Genomic DNA, 23,562 nt, shown 5'->3' on the forward strand with positions numbered 1-23,562 from the left:
CGCGGTATGGAAGACGCAAGGATGAAAATGGGCTTAAAAAGGAATAAATTGTTCTTAAAGAAGAAGTGGGCTCAAGATTACCTAATCCCAAATCCAATTCCTAAACCCAAACCCATATCCTAAACCCAAAATTCAATACCCAAACCCGTTTTCCTTCTTAACCGTAAGATTGGATCCATTCCATCATCCAACGGTCGCTGCGTCATCGTGCATCAGATTTCGATGCATCTGACCAACACTACAACACCTAACTCCATCTGGAGCCGTCAACTTCGTTGTATCACTTAATCCAACGGTCGCTCAGAGCTTGTTTACATCGTGCCGTTCGATTCAATTAGTAAGTGATTATCCAACGGATTTCCTCGCTGCTCATCAATTTCAGATGATTCTGCTTCACACCCTAGTCACCGAACCCTATTACCCAACCAAATGGACCCTTCTTCTCCATCGGGTTCTTCTTCTCATCTTCCCCAAACTGCAGAGAGCTGCTCCACAGTTCTGCAACTCCATCACCTCCACCAGCTACACCTTCTTCTCAAACCACACAACCACCGACAACACCACGACATCTCTCTCTAGCCTAGACTTCTTTCCAAATTCACATCTCTGAACCCTAGGTGTGGGTTTGACAAGAAAGCTCGAGCTAGGGTTTCACCAACAGCGAGGAGAAGACAAAATTGAGGGCAGGAAAAGCTTCAGAAGAGCAGAGGGGACATACCCAAAGCATGGGTCGAGCTCAATTCAGGAAATTGGTGAGAGAATTTGATTTTCCCCAAAAAAAATTAGGGTTTCGAATTAGGGTTTTGTATTTTGTTGTAAGCTATAAAAGGGAAGTGATGTAGGATGTTAAAGGTTGTTCTTGGGTCATCCGAGAAACCCCCTAATTGGGTTAATTTAATTCTCAATGTCAATTTGATTTCACTGTTAATTTTTAGGGTTCTTCATTTGCAATTTTCATTCATTGTTTAGTTGTTTAAATGCTATGTTATTTCACATGATCATGTTTAGTTCCATTGTAGTGTTAATTATGTTCTGAGTTCACTGCTGAGGCTCAGATGAAGCTTTAGTGCACTGTCTGATAGTGGAATGCTAAGTTAGAGCCTTAGTGCAGTGTTTTGATTGAGCAATGGGAAGAGATTGATGCTCATAGTGCCTGTGATTGATTGTTCTGTCAAAAGACAGTCAATGCTAGGGGCAAACTAGTGAGCAAATTAGTTTTCCTCCCATTCTAGATGTATGCATAGGATTTTCAACTCAACCTAGGATCACATTGTTTGGCTAGGACACAAGGGTGGATTCAAAGCCTTAGCTTAACCCACATTTTGTTTTCACAGTCACTTGCAACTTAACTGTTTTGTTACTTCTTCACACCCCTGCCTTTGGCTTAGGCCTTGGTTTCATTGTTCTTTGTTTAGTTTCATTGTTCTGTCACCTTCTCATAATACTCTTGTGCTGTTTGCTTTTGCCATTGTAAATATCCATGTTTTACCTTGGCCTAGTGCTCTGCTGCCTTGTTCTCCCCCAGCTGCACTAGGTCTTTTTGGCTTTTCTGCCCTTTTCCTACCTTGGCCTAGTGCTCTGCTGCCTTGTTCTCCCCCAGCTGCTTCTGCTGCTGCTGTGCACTGCTTCTGCTGCTGCTGAAGCCACCACTGCTGTTGCTCCAGGTCCAGTTCAATTCTGGGCTACAAGTCCACTTCACATCAAAAGACATTGAGCCCAATTCTCAGTCACTGTCAGTCCAAGGCCCAGTGCAACTCAAAAAAAACCCAAGCCCAGTTCACAATTGAACTGTTAAGCCCAAGTTCACAGTTCATTCCAAAATCATTCAAAGGCCCAAGGCCTAAAGCACTTCATCATTACAAACAAACCCACTAAGCCCAAAGCACAATTAGAAGCCCAATAGCAATTTAGAGCCCAAATAGCTAGAAACTCCAAACACCCCCAGTCTCTGTGGATCGACCCGTACTTGCACGAGCTACAACCGACGACCGTGCACTTGCGGTATTATTGTAGGCCCGCGTTTTTATTGCGCTTAATTTTCACACACTTCCGGGCCCACCACTAATCCGGAAATTTGGTGTAGTGATAGAGATAGAGCATTTAATAAAATCTCAGAAGGAATGAACCACAATTATATGGAAATAATGATGCCTATGATTATCAGACAATACATAGATCGGGAGGTTAACTGACGAAGGAATCAAAATGAGATATACTGTAAAGTACGAGTAATGGTTTGTCCGAGCGATACGGAGGAGCACTGCAGCATAGTAATTTGAAAAGTACCCTGACATACCTTTTAAACCTTTTTTTTTATAAATACTCAGCTTATTGTAAAGGAGATGGATACGTTTTAAAAGAGCAACGTCCTAACGTGCATCCAGGTTTATTAATGGTGCACGCATTTAAACTCGAAAATTAAATCGTATAAATATTTAGTTTTCGATTATTGATTTGATTGACTAAGGATATAGTTATCCTTGATAGATCAAACTTGATTATTCCATGGTCATTCTCTTTTGATATAAGGCCACTGAAGTTTGTTTGGGGATCAACTATTATAGATCTCGTGATTCAAAATTTGTAGATAGAGTTAGTGATCGTCCATTGTTAACGGACTTTGTTCTGTTTGTGATTGATCATTAGTAGGAATCAAGTTGTTTGTGCAGTGGTTACTTTGAAGATTGGAAACTCGAAGAATTTTTCTTTTTGGTTTCTGAGATGACGAGGGTACCAAGTACACCACAATCTTTCCGATATCAACCTGTATAATCGATACCTTGCATGATCTAATATAGACAGAGAATGTCAAGAACCTAACTATAGGGAACCACAAGGTATACACTTGGTATATAATAAAAGTACGGAACTGAACCTAACTATAGGGATCAACCCAAGTGTTTGGATTAACATACAAGTGCAATTACTTTAATTAAAACTAAACAATAATTAAAATGAGGAAATTAAAGTAAAAGTACACAACAAAATCTTGTTAACGAGGACACTACAAATGCAGAAAAACCCAGAGACCTAATCTAGTTTGAATACTCTCAAAATTAAGCCATTATATATTTATTTTTTTTGCTGAATCACGCGAATTTAATTAAGAAAATAAGAGTAAAAAATACAACCCCGGAAAATTAAAGTCACTAAAAAGGCCAACTACATAGGCCCAAGAGAAAAAACAAATTACATCCCAAATTAAATTTAACTGAATCTATAATAGTCTACTCCTGGCATTTCTATTCTTGCTACCCAGGTTAAGTTGTCTTTCTCCTGCTCTTAGCTGAGTCCTTTTCTTGGCTACTGCATCTGCAGAAAAGTTAGCTTCTCTGTAGCTATGACATAATCTGATAACTTCAAGCTTGCTCGCAGCTTTAGCCCATCTAGTCTTGACAAACCATGAAACTTTACCATGTTCAAACTCAGATATTGCAGTTTTAGAGTCAGAGATTAATATAATATGACTAATTTTCAATCCACAGCTAGTTCTGCAGCACATATAAGGGAATAAACTTCTGCAATATAATTTGTTGTTATGCCTATGCCTCCAGTTAGAGTGCCCAGTACCTGACAAAGATGATCTCTTATCATTACTCCAAATCCAGTTGCTACAAGGTTTCTAATAGAGGCACCATCACAACAGAACATAACCATTTCCATATGTCATTACTAAAAGAGCATTCCCACATGACCAAACATTGTAGAAATTATGTTCTGCTGTGATGGTGCCTCTATTGGAAACCATAGTTTTGGTCATATGTTTGGTCCAAGAAGCATCAAATTCCAATAGAACCAAAAGAGCATTCCCACAGCATCAAATTCCAATTGAACCAAAAGAGCATCAAATTCCATAGTTTGGAAACCAGAGCATTCCCACAGGACAAAAAGAGCATTCCCACAGAACAATCAATGATTTTTTTTTGAAATTTGATGCTTCTTGGACCTAGATTGAAGAAAGAAATTACCTGCAAATCATAGTTTTGGTTCCATTTAGTACCTTGCATTCTGATCCCCCCTTCAAGAACCATCTTTTTGATCTTGCTTTTGAACCACTGGATATTGGGCTTTACTTCATCAAATATGCTTCTGTTTTTTTGAAACCACAGTTCTTTCAGGACAGAGCAACTTGCAGTAATCCACACCTCCTTGATAAGAGGACTTTTATTCTTTGCACTATTCCAAATGTCTCTGAAATTTTGTGGAGGTGTAAATTCAAAAACTGCACATAGCCATTTCCAGATATCATTACTAAAAGAGCATTCCCACAAGAGATGATGCATGCTGTCTTGTTCTTCCTCACAGATGCAACATCTTGAGGCTATTTCATAACCATTCTTGACCATCACAGAATCATCAACATAAATTTCTTGTACAATTTTCCATACATTGCTAGCTGTGCTGGGATGTAGAAATTAGTTCCAGATTTTCCTTGGCCAATTTAGCATAGGTTCCTTTCTTCTTATTATATTGAAAGCAGTGTAAGTAGTAAAGACTCCTTTCAAATCACAAATACAGATCATTTCATCCTTCAAACCTCCCACTTCAGGCATAGTTAGAGCTGCAAAATATTGCTGAATTTGATGAGGAATATTCCGTTTACCCTTCTTAAGAATGTCAGCCACCTTTAACTTCATATTGCTTTTCACAAAAGGGATGTATCCAATTTTATCAATAAGTGCAGCTTCACCTAACCACTTATCAAACCATAAAGAGATTTTTGTACCATCTCCAACACACCATCTAATATTTTCTTGTAAGCTTTCCCAAGCACATTTCATGCCAGGCCAGACAGTAGACAGTTTCCAACAATTACTCCATTGTGAATTTTTGTCTTGAAATTTAGCCTTTATAAACATTGCCCATTCTTCGTAAGAGTTCACTATTTTCCACATTAGCTTTATTAGTAGAGCTTTGTTAAGAGTCTCCAATCTTTTAATGCCCAAGCCACCTTCACTATATGGAGTGCACACCTTTTTCCAAGCACGAATAATATATTTTCTTGTATCACCATCACCAGACCAAAGAAAATTTCTGACAATCCTTTCACAAGTTTTAATGACAGAAGCAGGCCATTTTTACACAGCCATATTGTAAATAGGGATGCTACTAATAACTGACTTAATAAGAACCACTCTTTTCTGAAAAGACAACAACTTCCCCTTCCAAGCAGCTAGATTTTTTTTGGATCATTTCAACAATGGGCCAAACTGTGGAGACTTGAACTCTTCCTGAATGAAGGATAACACCTAAATATTTGTCTGAGAAATCACTTAATACCATTTGCATGGAATCTTTAATAATCATTTTCCTAGCTTCTGAAGTACCATCAACAAAAAGTTTGCTTTTAACTTTATTAATGAGTTGTCCTGAGTTTCTTTGATAATCATGTAACAAATTCAAAAGACACTCTAAGGTCCTGTTTGGTATAGTTTTCAAAAATAGTTTTCTGTTTTTAAAACTAAGAAAACAGAAAACAGGAGAAAACGCGTTTGGTAGGGACATTTTCAGAAAATGTTTTCCATCTGTTTTCTTTTTTGAAAACAAAAAAATGAAAACAACAAATTATTGTTTTCTGTGTTTTCTCTTTTATCTTTTCTTTGTTTTTTTTTCTTTTCAGAACAAAGTAAGAGATCGGAGGAATACCTGCAAAAGATAAAAACATCATCAGCAAAGAAAATGTGGGTAGGGTGAATACCTTTTCTTATAACCATTGGAAGTATTGAACCATTCTGAACTAATTGAGATAGTCTTCTGCTTAAGACTTCTTCCATAGGAACAAATAAGATTGGAGATAGGGGATCTCCCTGTCTTAGTCCCCTTCCCATAGAGAAAAAACCTTGAGATCCACCATTCAGCACCATTGATATTTTAGCAGATTTAAGAATATTATGAATCCATTCACACCAAGAGGTAGAAAAGCCATATTTGCTAAGAACCTGAAACAAAAATTCCAAGCTAACTGAATCATATGCCTGAGAAATATCTAATTTAAGGCCCACATTGCCACACCTTCTTTTCTTTTTCATTTCATTCACCAACTCAGAAGCTAGCACAATTTGATCTTGAATACGTATTCCTTTTATATAGGCAGCTTGCTGAGGAGATACCAACTTTGACTTAAGAGAGCTCATTCTTGTTGTTATAATCTTGGTGAAAATTTTGAAACTCACATTACTAAGACCAATTGGTCTGATAAAAATAAAATAAAACAATCAACACGAGGACTTCCCAAGAGGTCACCCATCTTAGTACTACTCTCGCCCAAGCACGCTTAACTGCAGAGTTCTGATGGGTTCGGGTGCGTTAATGCTGGTATGATCGATTGCCAAAATGTGTCGCTGCCGGGGATCGAACCCGGGTCACCCACGTGACAGGCGGGAATACTTACCACTATAATACAACGACTTTGTTAAAAATTATTTGGCTTCGCCCAGGTTTGAACTGGAGACCTTCAGTGTGTTAGACTGACGTGATAACCAACTACCATCTTCGTATACTTGAGACCAAGTAATCTACCCCTAATTCCCTAGTTTCCTCAATATCCTTGCGTCTACAACCGATGTGGCCAACACACGAGAATCCTAAGATAAATACCACCATCTTAAGTTGTTTCACCTCCCTGTGATGACTTACTTAACTCATTTGGATCATCTTCCGAAACAATAAGGACAAATCTGTTTTCAGAAACCGGCCACTAGTAAATCAAAGATTATTATTTACTTAAACAAAGGCTCTTCCATCTAATATAAAATACTCCTTTGTTCAGTTAGATCAACCAAGATCTAAATTATCAAGATAACCAGGTCTACTTTACAAACTATCAAATTTATATATTGAAGAATACCACCAAATGATAGTTTGTTGATATATACGACTAGCAATCAATTATATATCATAGATAAACAATGCTTAGTCAGATCCCAGACGATCAAGTGTGTGCACGAAATAAAACACAAATATCAGAAACCAAAAATAAATATTTTTGTCTTAAATCTTCAATGTCTTCGAAATACCTGCACAAACAAACTTGATTCCCTTGTGATCGATCACGCATAGAACAAAGACTGTTAACAATGGATGATCACAGACCTATCATCAGATCTAAGAACAAATCTGAACTACCGTTAATCCTTGATCTAGTTGGAGTGGCCTTATATCAAAAGAGAATATTCTCATAATAACAAAAAACTAGGTGCAATCAAGGTTTAATAACCGTTAGTTAATCAAATCAATAATCGAAAACTAAAATAACAATGCAAATTATAGTTGATGAGCACACAAGTGTGATGAATTTTCACCCATAAATACATTAGTCGGGACTCATTTTACCACTAATAAACTTGTTTGTAGGTGTTTTTTTGCAGTAGACATTTTTGGAAAAATCAGCTCGAAAAGTTGTTAAAAGCACCTCCGGAGGGCATTTGTCATTCAGACTCTCACTGTTGGTTAAGGGGCACCTAAATTACTAAGGGGCATGATAGACACATTTTTGTGTCTAATTCGTCCGTAATGTTGGAACTCTATTTTTGTACTAATATTGTGTTTTTATGTATTTTTAGGAAATAAACATTTTTGAAAAATTAGGCTCGAAAAGTTGATTTTGGCACCCGGAGGACAAGTGTTATTCGGACTCTCGCTTTTGGATAAGGGGTAACCTAATTACTAAGGGGCACCCCCAGGTCACCCCCAAGGCAGCTGCTATTCGCACCCCTACTCTGGATAGGGGGATACCAGTTTCTTACCCATTTGAAACGATTTTGGCGGAAAATTTCTAAACAGTTCTGGCAGAATTTCGATCGTCAAAATGAAGGGGTTATGGGTCGATTCAATGGCTGAAATTTGGTATAGAGATGTGATATAGGTTAAGGAACATAGTATGGGTGACATGATCGATCAAATTTGGCTGGAATTTTCGGTATGATTCACACACCCAAAACAGAGCACGTGTACTGTAACACGAGCAAAATTGAAGTTCTTGTGTGCATGGGGGAGTTCTGCTGGCGTTGGAAGAGTGTTGAGGCGTGAATAAGTCGAATTGGAGCGTGCTGGACCAGAGAAAATGCGTGAAAATCTAAAACAGGAAAGAAAATATCCGAAAATATTTTCTTTCGCTGCCGAGGATTTGTGGAGTTACGGAGGAGATTCGATGCATGCTTCGGGTTTAAATAGAGTCCTTGGAGGTCAGAGAAAGGTTGTCGAGAGTCTGGGGGGCTGAGGAGATCCAGAGAAGAAGAAATTCGAGTTTTCCCAAACTCGGTTTCTGCTGCTGCTGATGATGAAGAACACGAAGAACGGACCTGCAACAGCAGTCGTTTTTCTACAGTAGAAACGACTAACATCTGTGGGTCGTAATCAGGCAGTCTTATTTTCCACAGCGTTTGCGACAGAGCTTCAGCAGTCTTATTTTATCACTGAGGGTCGTAGTTCTCTGGTTTTATTGTATTTCTCATATTCTCATCATTTGTAAACCATTTTTGAGCCATAATAAATTATTTTGAGAGCATTTTTACTATGATGAGTTAAACCCCAACACTGGGACGACGGAGGAGGACGAGCTTCATACATGGGTAATTTTATTAATTCTTCTTAAGACTTTTGCATTAAAAATTAATTGAAATATGATTTGATTAAATTGGGTGTTATTTGATTAGATGGGTCATGCTTAGCTTAGGTGATTTGATGTTCCATGCTTAACATTTACAATCAATGTTTTGAAAATCTACTTTGGCAAAATAAGAGTCCATATATGTTTTGAGCGATTATTGTTGAGAATAAATCATTGAGCCCTATGTTATGAAGATTGGCCGAATCATTAGTCCCAGTACCTCTCTACCAATTTGTCAATATTTTTGTATATAATTTTTATAAATCTAAAAATCCTTCACCTTCACAAGTCTTAGAGTTCTAACCTTCATTACTACAACCTACGAAAAATCACTAACCATTTTGGCGCCGCCGACGCGGATTTGTGCTTAGGTAGAATTTTTAGGTTTTTTTTATTATTTTTTTTATTATTCCATTTGTTCTTTTTTACGTCTCTTTGGTTGTGTCCTTGTATTACAGGTTCGAAGTGGAGCACTAAGGACTTGGAGAGGAAAAAGCTTAAAGCGAAAAGCGAAAAGAGAAGAAAAAGGGACAATTTTAGGATTTAATTTTTAATTTTTTTAGGTTGTGAGGAAAACTTAATTTTAATTTTTATTATTATTTTGGACTTTGGACTTTGGACAATTGGACTTTATTCTTTTTTTTACCCTACGGAAGGGTATTATTAAAAAAAATTATATAAACTGTGTGCAGGGAAGGACGACGATTACTATATCGTCTCGGCCCCTCGGGTTCGTACATGACATAGGAGTCGTGGCCCGAGTCGACTTCAACGGTTCATCCCCGTCTGGTACGGGAGGTAAGTCCATCGAAACACTCGCGAATCTCCTGTAAGCGAGTTACTGTATTCCTTAAGGTGATTCATTGATTGAGGACGAATTTGGACTTTTTAAATTCCTAGTAAAGGGCAAGGCCTGGCCAATACAAGATAAGGGTTCGGATTTCATCACCGCTCCCTTCTTGCCCGCCTTAGGAAAACGAAACCTAACGCGAACCCAAGCTTTAAAATTTGGAATAGAACGAGACCGATAGGGTAACGAGCTTAATAGGAAACTCGTTCGAAAAATATTGGTTCCTCTTTAAGCACACTTCAAAGTTCATGATGGTTTCTGTGAGTTGAATGCGTGACTGCGCCGCCTTCTAATGGTGAGGCCTTGGGTATCAAAGCTCTACTAAGCTTCCCTCGCCTCGATTCAACTTACATTAGCTCGGATTGATTCCAGAGGGGTGTGCTCAAATTGTAACGAATTCCTTTTCGAAGGAATAGAAGCTGGTCTAGAAAACAATCTAAGTGGAGCCATCATGCTTTTTGTTTGCTAGAAATCTTTAGGTTTGTTTGGTGGAGTCGAGTCGGCCTTGTTTGTGGTTGTGTAGAATTCCCTTGCAATTAAGAATGTCGAGCTGGTATGATAGAAGCCAATACAATGAATATCGACCTGAATTTGAATATGGACATCATCCTTTCTATGACCATGTTGGGAATAGTGGTTGGGAACGCCATCATTTGGAAGGATATGGGTCATACCCTGGTGAGCCCAATTACTATCCACACATGCATCAGTCTTACGAGCAAGAAGATTATAGTACTAGTTCTTCGTCTCTAGAGGATACAATCAAACTATTGAAAAGTAGTCCTTTTTATGATCCCTCTGTTCCTATTCCTCCTTTAGAAGAGTCCCTCAGGGAGTTAGCTGAGTACGCGTAAGTTAGCTGAGATGAATAGTGTAATTCTAGACGAAAGAACTACAATAATGAGTGAACTTTCTATAGAGGAATCCCTCAAAGCTGATGGCTGAGACGAACGAAAGACTTGCTCGAAATAATCTTACATTCCAAAATAGTGTTTCCAATTTTACCCTTGATGTAAATAGTGAATTTTCCTAATTTAGAGGACGAGGTTAGAATAAAAGACACTACTTATTTAGATAAGGTTCAATCATCTTCGTACTATGATGATGAGGATAGCAGTAATGAAGAATCTGAAATATGTAGGCATAGTGATCAGGAGTCTAGTAATCCAATTGAGCTGTATAGTGATTATATTATTTCTAGTTCAAATCCAAATAATTTTTATGATTATTCACCTATTCAAAAGGACGAGGATTTGATTAGGGATACCACCGTTTTAGACGATGTAGATTTTCCTTTTGATTACGAAGCCGATAGTGGTTTAGAGGAACGGGTTCATTTCGAAAATACTGTTTTAGAGTCTAGCGACTTAGAAACAATAGTCTTGGAAGAAGAAGATAGACCCGTAGAGATGAGTAAAGATGCACTACCTGATAATAACTTAGAAGAATCTCTTGAATATTTTAAGGACTCTGAAGATACGGAAATTCAAGAAATAATTAGAGGTCTATCTAGAGACACTGAAAACTCTAAGTTTGGGGGTGATTATCACTTCCCTAGTGCCTTACCTTTAACTCTCAGAAAGTCCCCACACTTAGGACTTGATATCTGTGCCTCGACCATTTTACAAGATTACCTTCATACTCGTTTTCCCGACCTAATGATGTCCATGAAGAAGTTCAGTATTAGAAACCCATCCTCTGGTTGATGTGGTTTGCCCAGGCTATGATACCCAGATTGACTTTGTTTTCCCACCAAATAGTTTTCTTCCAACTGTGGGAACGTTTAATGAGTCGAATATTAAGTTCTGAGACTAACCTAAGCTTTAGGAATAGAATCGACACATTTTCCTAAGAATGACCACTACTCTCACTGTGGTCAACTATGTAAGTCTATTGATTGACTTAGAGGATCCGCAATTATTTAGGTTATTACTTCGATTCTAAGTTCGTATTTGAGTTTTTACAGACTCTAAGACCTAGTGATTCGGATCCCATCTATGAAGAAACGCAGCCAATGAAAATATTCTATTTAGACCCTTTCATAGAACCTGAACCTGAACCAATTAGATATATTTTTCAGGAAACTAGGTAAGGGCATGCTATTCTTGTCACTTTCTTGGTTCATTGCAGTTTCCTTTGGTCAGCTCTATTTAGTTTTGAAGACCCACAGTTATTTCGACTGTTACTTTATGGTTCGAGTTGACTAATCCTTTCCTAAGTCTGGCTGAAGACTTTAAACTTAGCACTTCTTGGGAGGTATCCCATGCTCATGCAACACGGTAATATCTTTCCTTCTTTCGCTTCAAATGGTAACAGTTTCTCCTTGTTCATGCTTTTAGTTTCATCTTTAGAACATTGAGGACAATGTTAGATTTAAGTTTGGGGGTATGGGAGAAACTTTTTAGTTGCAATTATAAACTCCAGAGCCTAGAAATTTATGCCTATTAAGGTTTGCACTAACCAATCTAAGTGGATGGGAACATCTTGGTTAGGAGTTGAGGAACCAATCTGATTAGATGGAAACATCTATAGAGTCTATTCATAAAAGCACAGAGCTCAGGTGTTAGAAATAACATGATAGTTGCACCATATCTCGTTGAGTCCTTTTCATTTCTTTTTTATTTTTTCATTTTAAACTATGTTTCTCTAAGTGATTAGGTGGGGACACGATTCAAGTTGTTACCACTGCTAGGGTGAATTAGAGTGACTGAGTTACTAAAAAAAAATAATAAAAAAATGACCGGACCAGTTAGACCAATCGGAATAAGTATTAACACTTGGATATCAATATGCGTGTGTTCTCCCTGTTTCCGTCGCCTTAGCAAGCGTGGAATGCAGGACCCGTGGGAACTATCGTGTAATCTACTGACAAGAAGCATGCGCTTGGATCAAAAAGATATATTCATGCCGTTAAGTTAAAAACAAATGGTTATTGTTCTGTGTAGTCAACTGCTGGTTCCCTTGTATTTGCCAGTTTGTTGATCTAGATTTAAGTTATTAACCATTGGTTCCCTTGTATATGCCAGTTGTGTTGATATTAGTCAGACCGGTATCTCAGTCCATTAGGATAGGTTCATTCTGGCAGTGGCCTTCAGACAGATATGTGAAACATCGATCATTTGGTTAACATCAAAACCATCTACATTTTTCTATTTCCATCTCCTTTTTCTATCCGTATGATTAGTTTGACTCCGAATATGATGTCCATAGTGCAACTATCTTAGTAGAGCTCTGTCACTTTATATGAATTTTAGTATGCCATAGTGAAAACTCGTGTACAACAATTGGAATTTCGCATCAGGGTACTTCCTCCTATAGTCAATAAGTATGCAACCCAAGGAGATTCTTTAGTGCCTTCCAAGGTTCTGCATAGATAAGCTAGGGTCTGGAGTAATGGTTTTGTGGGCACACCTCTGGTAAATCCTCCCGAGATTAACTCGGTTTTATTTATTTATTTATTTTATTAGTTTTGCTCGAGGACTAGCAAATAATAAGTTTGGGGGTATTTGATAGATACATTTTTGTGTCTAATTTGTCCTCAATGTCCGTATTGTTGGAACTCTATTTTTGTACTAATATTGTGTTTTTATGTATTTTTAGGAAATAAACATTTTTGGAAAATTCGGCTCGAAAAGTTGATTTTGGCACCCGGAGGACAAGTGTTATTCGGACTCTCGCTTTTGGATAAGGGGTAACCCCTAATTACTAAGGGGCACCCCTAGGTCACCCCCAAGACAGATGTTATTCGCACCCCTACTCTGGATAGGGGGATACCTGTTTCTTCCCCATTTGAAACGATTTTGGCGGGAAATTTTTAAACAGTTCTGGCAGAATTTTGATCGTCAAAATGAAGTGGTTATGGGTCGATTCAATGGCTGAAATTTGGTATAGAGATGTGATATAGGTTAAGGAACATAGTATGGGTGACATGATCGATCAAATTTGGCTGGAATTTTCGGTATGATTCACACACCCAAAACAGAGCACGTGTACTGTAACACGAGCAAAATTGAAGTTCTTGTGTGCATGGGGGAGTTCTGCTGGCGTTGGAAGAGTGTTGAGGCGTGAATAAGTCGAATTGGAGCGTGCTAGACCAGAGAAAACGCGTGAAAAGCTAAAACAGGAAAGAAAATATCCGAAAATATTTTCTTTCACTGCCGAGGATTTGTGGAGTTATGGAGGAGATTCGATGCATGCTTCGGGTTTAAATAGAGTCCTTGGAGGTCAGAGAAAGGTTGTCGAGAGTCTGTGGGGCTGAGGAGAGCCAGAGAAGAAGAAATTCGAGTTTTCCCAAACTCGGTTTTTGCTGCTGCTGATGATGAAGAACACGAAGAACGGACCTGCAACAACAGTCGTTTTTCTATAGTATAAACGACTAACATTTGTGGGTCGTAATCAGGCAGTCTTATTTTCCACAGCGTTTGCGACAAAGCTTCAGCAGTCTTATTTTATCACTGAGGGTCGTAGTTCTCTGGTTTTATTGTATTTCTCATATTCTCATCATTTGTAAACCATTTTTGAGCCATAATAAATTATTTTGAGAGCATTTTTACTATGATGAGTTAAATCCCAACAATGGGACGACGGAGGAGGCCGAGCTTCATACATGGGTAATTTTATTAATTTTTTTTAAGACTTTTGCATTAAAAATTAATTGAAATATGATTTGATTAAATTGGGTGTTATTTGATTAGATGGGTCATGCATAGCTTAGGTGATTTGATGTTCCATGCTTAACATTTACAATCAATGTTTTGAGAATCTACTTTGGCAAAATAAAAGTCCATATATGTTTTGAGCGATTATTGTTGAGAATAAATCGTTGAGCCCTATGTTATGAAGATTGGCCGAATCATTAGTCCCAGTACCTCTCTACCAATTTGTCAATATTTTTGTATATAATTTTTATAAATCTAAAAATCCTTCACCTTCACAAGTCTTAGAGTTCGAACCTTCATTACTACAACCCACGAAAAATCACTAATCAGGGCACCTATTGCTATTCACACTCCCGCACTCAGGATAAGGGGCTGTCTCATTTTCTTTGTTTGAAAACTCATATTGGCGGGAAAAATGAACTATCGTCTGCAACATTTTTCTGGATTGATTTTGACCGGGATTTTCTCAGATTTATTCACGGAAATTAGTTGGATTTACCCTGTTTGGTCGAAACAGGATGGGGACGTGGATTAGAAACGTAAAGGAATAAGATTTCTCGTGATAAATACTTGATATTCTGGCTTTGATTATGGGAGATACGCGAACTGTAAAAGAAGATTTTATTCTCTGGATTATATTCTATTGATTGAAAGAGATTTCTTTGCCAACTCAGAGACGTGTGGAAGTGTAGAACATAGAAGAAGATATATCGGGAATTCTTGTTGTCTTTGGAAGATTAAAGGGAAGAAGATAAACCGTAGATATTATGTTTTAATGCAAGGTGTTCTTTTGGGAAGTTAGCGTATAGATGTTGTGTGTTTAACGTCATCAAAGACGAGTAATCAACGTGCTTGGAAGAATTCAACGAAAACAGACGCCTGAGAATCGAAGGAAGATGAAAGAACATGAAATTATTCCCGTATCTCTCTATGAAAGGAAAGAGGATTACCGTGAGTTATTGCGCCTGATTTTCTTATCATGTAGAGTATAAAAGAGTTTGTGGAGTCGAATAGAGTATTATCGAGACATAGGGGTGAAGAACATAGGGTTGCAGAGCAGATTTCTCTGCTGCTGCAGAGAAGAAGAAGTAGAAGAATTTACAACGTCCACTGACTAACGCAGAGAACTGTTGTTTATAAACAGTACTCGTAACAGTCAGTTTGGTACGCTTATTTTGAATTTGCAATAACTCTTGTAACGGTGACTTCTGTAACGCCAATACAGCGTTGCAGATTCATTGTATTATTAGTTTTCTTTAATAAAAACACCATTTGAGCTATGAATTATATTTTTGAGTGTGTTTTCATGAGAAGTTAAACCCCGACACTGGGTCGACGGAGGAATCTGAATTTCATACATGGGTGAATTTATTTTATTTTTTATATGACTTTTGCACTAATTAAAATAGAATTATGATTTAAATTAATTAGTTATTATTTTATTTGATGGGTTATGCTTGCTTAGATGTTTGATATCCCATGCTTACGATTTATAACTAATATTTTGAGAATCTACCTTGGCAAAAATAAGAGTCAATGTTATTTTATTTATTGGGCGATAATTATTGAGAGTAAATAATTGAGCCCTATGTTATGAACTCGGTGGAATCTTAGACCCAGTAAATCTCGCTCTGATTTATTTTATTCATTAAATCCTTAAATTTAATCTTCACAAGTCTTAGAGTTCGAACCTATTATTACAACAACAATTAAAAATTTCATAAATTTTTGGCGTCGCCGACGCGGACTTCTTTTTAGATTAATTTTTAGGTTTATTTTTATTTTGTACAATATTTTCATTTCGTTTTAGATTTTCTTTTTCCTTTTTATGCGTTTCTTTTTGTATATCTTTTCAGAGACTTTTTGAGGACGATGGCTTTTTCTGAGGAGACGTCACCTAAGATGACACTGGCGGAATATAAGCGTAGAAATTCAAATTATCAGGCAACCTCATCTGAGATGACATTTGGGGAATATATACATAGGCAACGGTATGGAGGTTTTGCTCCACATATGGTAAGTGATGAATCACCTCAAATGATATATGAGAAGTATTACAAACACACACCACCTAGTTTGGAACAAAGACTGAGAATTCTAGAATGCCAAAAATTATTTAATGATGATGATGATCAGTCTTGTAGTGACTCTCTGTTCCAGACAGAATTTGTAGATGACCCTGTGGATGATTGTGTAGATGATTTTTCCTAATTCCATAGATGAATCTATCTCACAAGATAATACCGAACTTAGAGGTTGTTTCTAGTCCCCTAGATTTCAAAAAGTTACTTAATTTAGGGTTAGAATTGTATGCTTCTAAAATTTTGTTGGAATACCTTGCATCTAAATACCCAGAGGATTTGCCTATTTCTAATACCATGCATGAGCCAATTGAAAATTTTCCAGTCCCAATAGTATCCCCATATTATGTTGTTTACACACTTCCTTGTGTTGTAAAAACTTGGTTTGGAGGTAAGTCTCTGTTTTTGATAGTTTCAGTGTCTCCGCATCGTTATAACATAAGTGTGAAGCTGTCATTTGTAAATGTTGTATTTTGGGTTGATCCCCAAATTTTCAGGTTGTTAGTTTATAGGGATCCTTTTTGTATATTCCAGTAGGTGTATTTTTATTTTATTTTTTATATTTTCGTTTACTTTTTGCATCTTATGAATTTCCCATCTTAAGTATTGCGTTGGATGACTCAATTACATTGAGGACAGTGTAATGTTTAAGTGTGGGGGAGTGGTTAACTTTTTACTTTACTTTTTCAGGAACCAGCTGAAGAGAGGGTCAAAAAAAAAAGATAAAAAGATTAAAAAAAAATTGTTAGGCTTATGACCAGCTGTGTAGCGAGTTTTTTTTTCATGTATTTTCTTATTATGACCAGCTGTGTAGCGGGTCTTAAAAATATAAATAAAAAAAATGAATGATCAGCTGTGTAGCGGGTCTATAAAAAAATATATTATGATTGTTAGAGTTATGACCAGCTGTGTAGCAGGTCTTTTTCTTTTCTTTTTTGCATGTGATGACCAGCTGTGTAGCGGGTCTAAAAAAATATGATATGACCAGCTGTATAGCGGGTCTTTCTTTCTCTCTTATTATATGACCAGCTGTGTAGCGGGTCAATTTTCTGTTTTGCTCGAGGACTAGCAAAATGTAAGTGTGGGGAATTTGATGAGCACACAAGTGTGACGCATTTTCATCCATAAATACATAAGCCGGGACTCATTTTATCACTAGTAAACTTGTTTGTGGGTGTTTTTGGGCAATAGACATTTTTGGTAAAATCAGCTCGAAAAGTTGTTAAAAGCACCTTCGGAGGACATTTGTTATTCGGACTCTCATTGTTGGTTAAGGGGAACCTCAATTACTAAGGGGCACCTTATTAGATAAGGGGCACCTTCTTTACTAATCAGCACCTATTGCTATTCACACTCCAACACTCAGGATAAGGGGCTGTCCCATCTTCTTTGTTTGAAAACTCATATTGGCGGGAAAAAATGAACTATCGTCTGCAACATTTTTCTGGATTGATTTTGACCGGGATTTTCTCGGATTTATTCACGGAAATTAGTAGGATTTACCCTGTTTGGTCGAAACAGGATGGGACGTGGCTTAGAAACGTAAAGGAAGAAGATTTCTCGTGATAAATACTTGATACTCTGGCTTTGATTATGGGAGATACGCGAACTGTAAAAGAAGATTTTATTCTCTGGATTATATTTTATTGATTGAAAGAGATTTCTTTGCCAACTCAGAGATGTGTGGAAGTGTAGAACATAGAAGAAGATATATCGGGAATTCTTGTTGGCTTTGGAAGATTAAAGGGAAGAAGATAAACCGGAGATATTATGTTTTAATGAAAGGTGTTCTTTTGGGAAGTTGGCGTATAGCTGCTGTGTGTTTAACATCATCAAAGACAAATAATCAACGTGCTTGGAAGAATTCAACGAAAACAGACGCCTGAGAATCGAAGGAAGATGAAAGAACAAGAAATTATTCACGTATATCTCTATGAAAGGAAAGAGGATTACCGTGAGTTATTGCGCCTGATTTTCTTATCATGTAGAGTATAAAAGAGTTTGTGGAGTCGAATAGAGTATTATCGAGCGATAGGGGTGAAGAACATAGGGTTGCAGAGCAGATTTCTCTGCTGCTGCAGAGAAGAAGAAGTGGAAGAATTTACAACGTCCAATGACTGTCGCAGAGAACTGTCGTTTATAAACAGTACTCGTAACAATCAGTTTGGCACACTTATTTTGAATTTGCAACAACTCTTGTAACGGTGACTTCTGTAACGCCAATACAGCGTTGCAGATTCATTGTATTATTAGTTTTCTTTAATAAAAACACCATTTGAGCTATGAATTATATTTTTGAGTGTGTTTTCATCATGAGAAGCTAAACCCCGACACTGGGTCGACGGAGGAATCTGAATTTCATACATGGGTGAATTTATTTTATTTTCTATATGACTTTTGCACTAATTAAAATAGAATTATGATTTGAATTAATTAGTTATTATTTTATTTGATGGGTCATGCTTGCTTAGATGTTTGATATCCTATGCTTACGATTTATAACTAATATTTTGAGAATCTACCTTGGCAAAAATAAGAGTCAATGTTATTTTATTTATTGAGCGATAATTGTTGAGAATAAATAATTGAGCCCTATGTTATGAACTCGGTGGAATCTTAGACCCAGTAAATCTCGCTTTGATTTATTTTATTCATTAAATCCTTAAATTTAATCTTTACAACTCTTAGAGTTCGAACCTATTACTACAACAACAATAGTTTCCCACCAACGTTACTATCTAGACGCTTCTTGATCCTACAAAAGTTTTTAAAATAGCGGAGGTAAGAGATTTCGCCTAATTAGGTTACTCTCCTCTCCAATATAGTATTACAAGTAATATTATTAGTCGGCTACAACAGTGACTACAAAATGAAGTTCGTGCCTCAGGATGAGTTTGCAAGAAGAACAAACTTCACTTTTTATAGAACAAGTTAGTTGTTTGGACACCAAGAAATTTCCATAACCGAAAATATTCTAAATATGTGCAATATATTCTCATTTTGGTTTTGTCTAATTCCAACCGATATCCAATTGTAATACCGAAATCCCTCTTGGAATACAACTCAATATTATCTAGCATACAAGTATACTTTACGAATATATCTTTCATGGATGTGTTTTACTTGTTGGAAAAATAAAACGTATATATTTGGAAATATTAATAAAAGATTCTCAAACATTTTGGTTTGGGATCTCACCTTGAGTATTAAGGAATATCTTTGAACAATAAAAAAAAAATTGTACAGATCTTCAATGTATGTCGAACTTTCCTATTTTGCAAACACAACTCCCAAAAGCACACAAATCCTAAAGTATATGTGATATTGGACATCGGTTTTTCCATGGGGATTGGTCCTACTATAGATCCCCAATAGGTAAAGGTAGGGATCCGTTTTGCTAGAGATCCCCAATACATATGGATCAGTTCTGCTAGAGATCTCCAATAGAGACCAGTCCACCAATCCAATTGATTTCTTTCGACTATGAAACAAGTTGCATATGTCTACTTCCTTAAACTCATGTTTTAAAACTTAGTTTTCTAGGCATGAACTCAATCATAAGTTCAATACATAATCTAGTAACAAGTTACAAACATAGTGTCTATATTGCAATTACGAAGTTCAAAAGATAAGTGTTAGGCTTCATAATTCAATATACATAAGTTGTGAAACAACTTGTATATCATTCCTTAACAATTTGATCATAATAACATGATCAACTTTCTAATACTAGCGTTTCATATATATAACTTCGCCTATTATGTTTTCAGTCTAAACGACTTGAAAGCAACGTATACTAAAATGGGAATAAGTCAAGTCTTCTATTATTAACCTCAAGTAGAAGGATGATGTGTTCGTTGATATCGATACGTCTTCAGAATCTCCAGAGTAATACTTGTATATCTTAACATTTTTAGAATTCATAGTTAAACTAACGAGGTTGACTATAGTATTGTAATCAAGCGACTTTGAGTTTTCAAACTAAAACATGAAAACCAACCTTGACATAACAATGCTTGGCGAGTTCAACCGGGAAATTTTCTATCACATTCATATTCGTACGTAGACTTAAAAATCTTATCGTGTTAGAAAGTCGTTGCAAATCTCAAATTCACTTTTCGAATTCATTAATTAGCACTTATGTGTATTTCTATGATTTATCGGTGTCGTTTACTTTTATATAACTTAGATTTATATCGCTTTTGTTCGGTCAAAAAAAACTGCTCCCTAACTCCTTCGACTAGTCATAATCTATTTGGAACTATGAATCTGTTACTGTAAGTCGATTTTTTTTCACGACTATACGTTTAAACTCTAAATATACCTATTGAACCATAATTTTTCTTTGTAACTTTTCTGAATTATCAGAATTTGTGCTCAATTTCTTATCTATGTTTGTGAGCCAACATATGCTCCATAACCTATGAGCATCATATCAGAATCATCGCCAAATTTTTAAATTGAAGAGCGATTTTTCCATTATCTACGTCAGAATCTTTGCTTGATCTCTTACTCTTCCAATGCGAGCAAAAGTATGCCGTTTGACCTATGAGCATCATGTCAGAATCTCATTGGAGTTTAAATTTAAGAATGATGTTGGTCATCGATATTCCATATTAAAATCTTCATCATAGCTTTAAATATACCTATATCAGTATTTTTTTTTTTTATGAATATGAAAAACTGCTTAGGTTGAAATTTCACTCATTCCTTCAATCTCATGGGAGATTCTTACTTTTCAAATTCATTATCATTCATATGTATTTGTAGGATTTATTGATGTCGATTATTTATATATAATTTGGATTTATACCACGTTAATCTGGGTTAAAACCAAAAGGTGCTTCATAACTCCTTTGACTAGTCGGATTCTACATTAGAACTCTAATCTGATAATGCGAGTCGAGATCTGTTCCATGACCTATGTATCTCAAGTGATAATTTACGATTGAACTTTAAATCCACCTATTGGAACATAATCTATTATTGAATCTTTTTGACTAATCGAAATCCATGCTTGATCTCTTAATTTTCCAATACTAGCCAAAATATGCTCTATGACTTGTGAGCATCATGTCAGAATCTTCAAGAGTTTGAAATCATAGACCGATGTTGGTCATTATCTATGTCCTAATAGTTCATAGGTCGATCTTACAATGACTTTTTTCTGTATCATTATAGCTTAACCTAAGTTTACATTCAAGACCGATCAATTATCCCACTAAATTACAAAAAATCGGGAAATTATTATTGAGATAGGTCAAAATAATAGCATATTCTAAAAAAATTTAGGAAAATGTATGTGTTAGAGATTTTCTCGGTCGAACTAGCAAGTCTTGCTATCTCAAGCTTGTTTGTCAAGTTTATGTGATCAAAACTAAAAGTATTGATTTCTAGTCTACTTATAGCTATGTCTCGGGTTAGGATAAATGTGTAGTTGAGCTTTAGACTTCACGACGTTCATCGATTGAAGACGAATATCTACTGAAGAGAGCTTTGAGGAACTTCATCAACAAAAGGTATATGGAGACTAAAACTTATCTATCACTTAGAAGTATATTCTATTTTATCTCCTATTAAGACTAAGTCGTATAGCTATATAGACTTTAACATTATACACATTTGATATTTCGAGCTGAGTTTAACTCGTTTATATCTTTCTCGAAATATGTGTTGGAAGCTTTTTGCTTTAGCTACGTTCATCATTATTCTTGACGAGTTGAGTTGGAAACAATTTATTTGTTGCAAACTAAATAATAAGTCAAAAGATGATCATGTGAAAATTGCCTTGAAACATCTTACATGATTTGTGTGAGACAGTCCTTTGATGTCAACTCAGAATATTTTGTATTGATCATTCGATCATTTGAAAATTACTTATAAGCTAATAGTTTGTGTGAGACAGCTATTGTCGTCTTCTAAGGATGTTTTCGATGATTGAAATGGGAGTTTAGAACAATTAACCATTGTCTGGATATAGCACAGTATGCATACCAGTATGAAAACTGTTTAGGTATGATTCAGGTCCGGAAACCAAGTTTGCATACTAGTATGCGAATGGTTTTAAGTTTTTAACTGTTAAAGTCCGAGAACCAAGTTTGCATACCAGTATGCGAACGATTCTACCTGAGTTAGGTCCGGAACGACCGTATGCATACCGGTTTGCGAACTGTCGGACAAGACCAAAGTCCGGAACTTAAGTTTGCGTACCCGTTTGCAAATTGAATTGGTTAAAGTTCTAAAATTGGTTAAGTATGATTTCATACTCAAGAACAACTACATTTATGAATTAAGGAATGCAATCTTTGCAATCCATGGCTAAATGTTCATAAATTGGTTCTCTTGAATCAATCCGATTTTGTTTCAATTGTGTCTTGTATACTTCTATGAGAATATAAACAATTGAACAACTCTATGAGTAACACAATTAGATTCATTTGATATAGAAGTGTTAGATGAATGTGGTTAATACAAAAGTGTTCAAATGGCTAACTTCGGTTAACTATTGTTGAGCCAACTCAATATACATGTTTAGGTACAGTTACCCATATCTAAATGAAGGTATATTTCAGTGTGTGTAACAAGATAAGACCATATAACGGCGGAGAGATATTGCTTTGGTTTTAATCAAACTTAGCTTGAATCTCAAATCAGATTTCCATCTAACGGTGAATATTGATTGCTTTGTTTCTAAGCTATCAAACCCTGATTTGAAGACTATATAAGGGAAAATTCTAGCAACTGGAAAACCTAATCCCCACACTTTTGTGTGATACAAGTTGCGTACTAGAGTCGATTCTCCTTTAACCTAGATTTTTCCTAAAACCCTTATAGGTTAACGACTTGAAGACTTCCTTGGGATTCTGAAGTCAGACCCAACTATTTTCTCTGTAGTTGCGTGTTCTGATCTTACTTGTTCTATCGTATTGAGTACTATCTTCTCTAATATTGGCTCGAGATTTATCTCTGATATGTAAGATATAAAAAGTAATCAGAAAGCTCTTCGTCTCATTCTTTGTTATTCCACAATAACTTCTTCTACTACCATATAGTTAAGTTATTGTGAGGTGATTGGTATTTTTAGGCTGTTCTTTGGGAATATAAAACCGTATTATCAATTGGTTACTATTCACCTTGATTTATCAAAAGATGGAACAAAAACTTCATAGGTATTTTTGGGGGAGACAGATTTATCTATCAGAATAGAATTTTTTGTGGGGGGCAGATTTGTTTATAAAGTCTTCGACTTTGGGTCGTAGCAACTCTTAGTTGTGGGTGAGATCAGCTAAGGGAATCAAGTAAGTAGAGTCTTGCTGGGATTCAGAGGCGTAAGGAACGCGATTGTACCTTAATCGGTGTGAGACT

General features: G+C 36.4%; 2 non-coding genes across 2 annotated transcripts; both read right to left on the minus strand.

The window, feature by feature from the left end:
* Positions 1-6,210: 6,210 nt before the first annotated feature.
* On the minus strand, positions 6,211-6,329 carry LOC113300655. The gene has a single exon (XR_003335868.1). It is a non-coding gene; the product is annotated as a 5S ribosomal RNA (ribosomal RNA).
* A 7-nt stretch (positions 6,330-6,336) lies between these two features.
* TRNAD-GUC lies at positions 6,337-6,408 on the minus strand. The gene has a single exon. It is a non-coding gene; the product is annotated as a tRNA-Asp (tRNA).
* Positions 6,409-23,562: the final 17,154 nt, after the last annotated feature.

Source organism: Papaver somniferum, chromosome 7, assembly GCF_003573695.1.
Source record: "Papaver somniferum cultivar HN1 chromosome 7, ASM357369v1, whole genome shotgun sequence".
Taxonomy (NCBI): domain Eukaryota; kingdom Viridiplantae; phylum Streptophyta; class Magnoliopsida; order Ranunculales; family Papaveraceae; genus Papaver; species Papaver somniferum.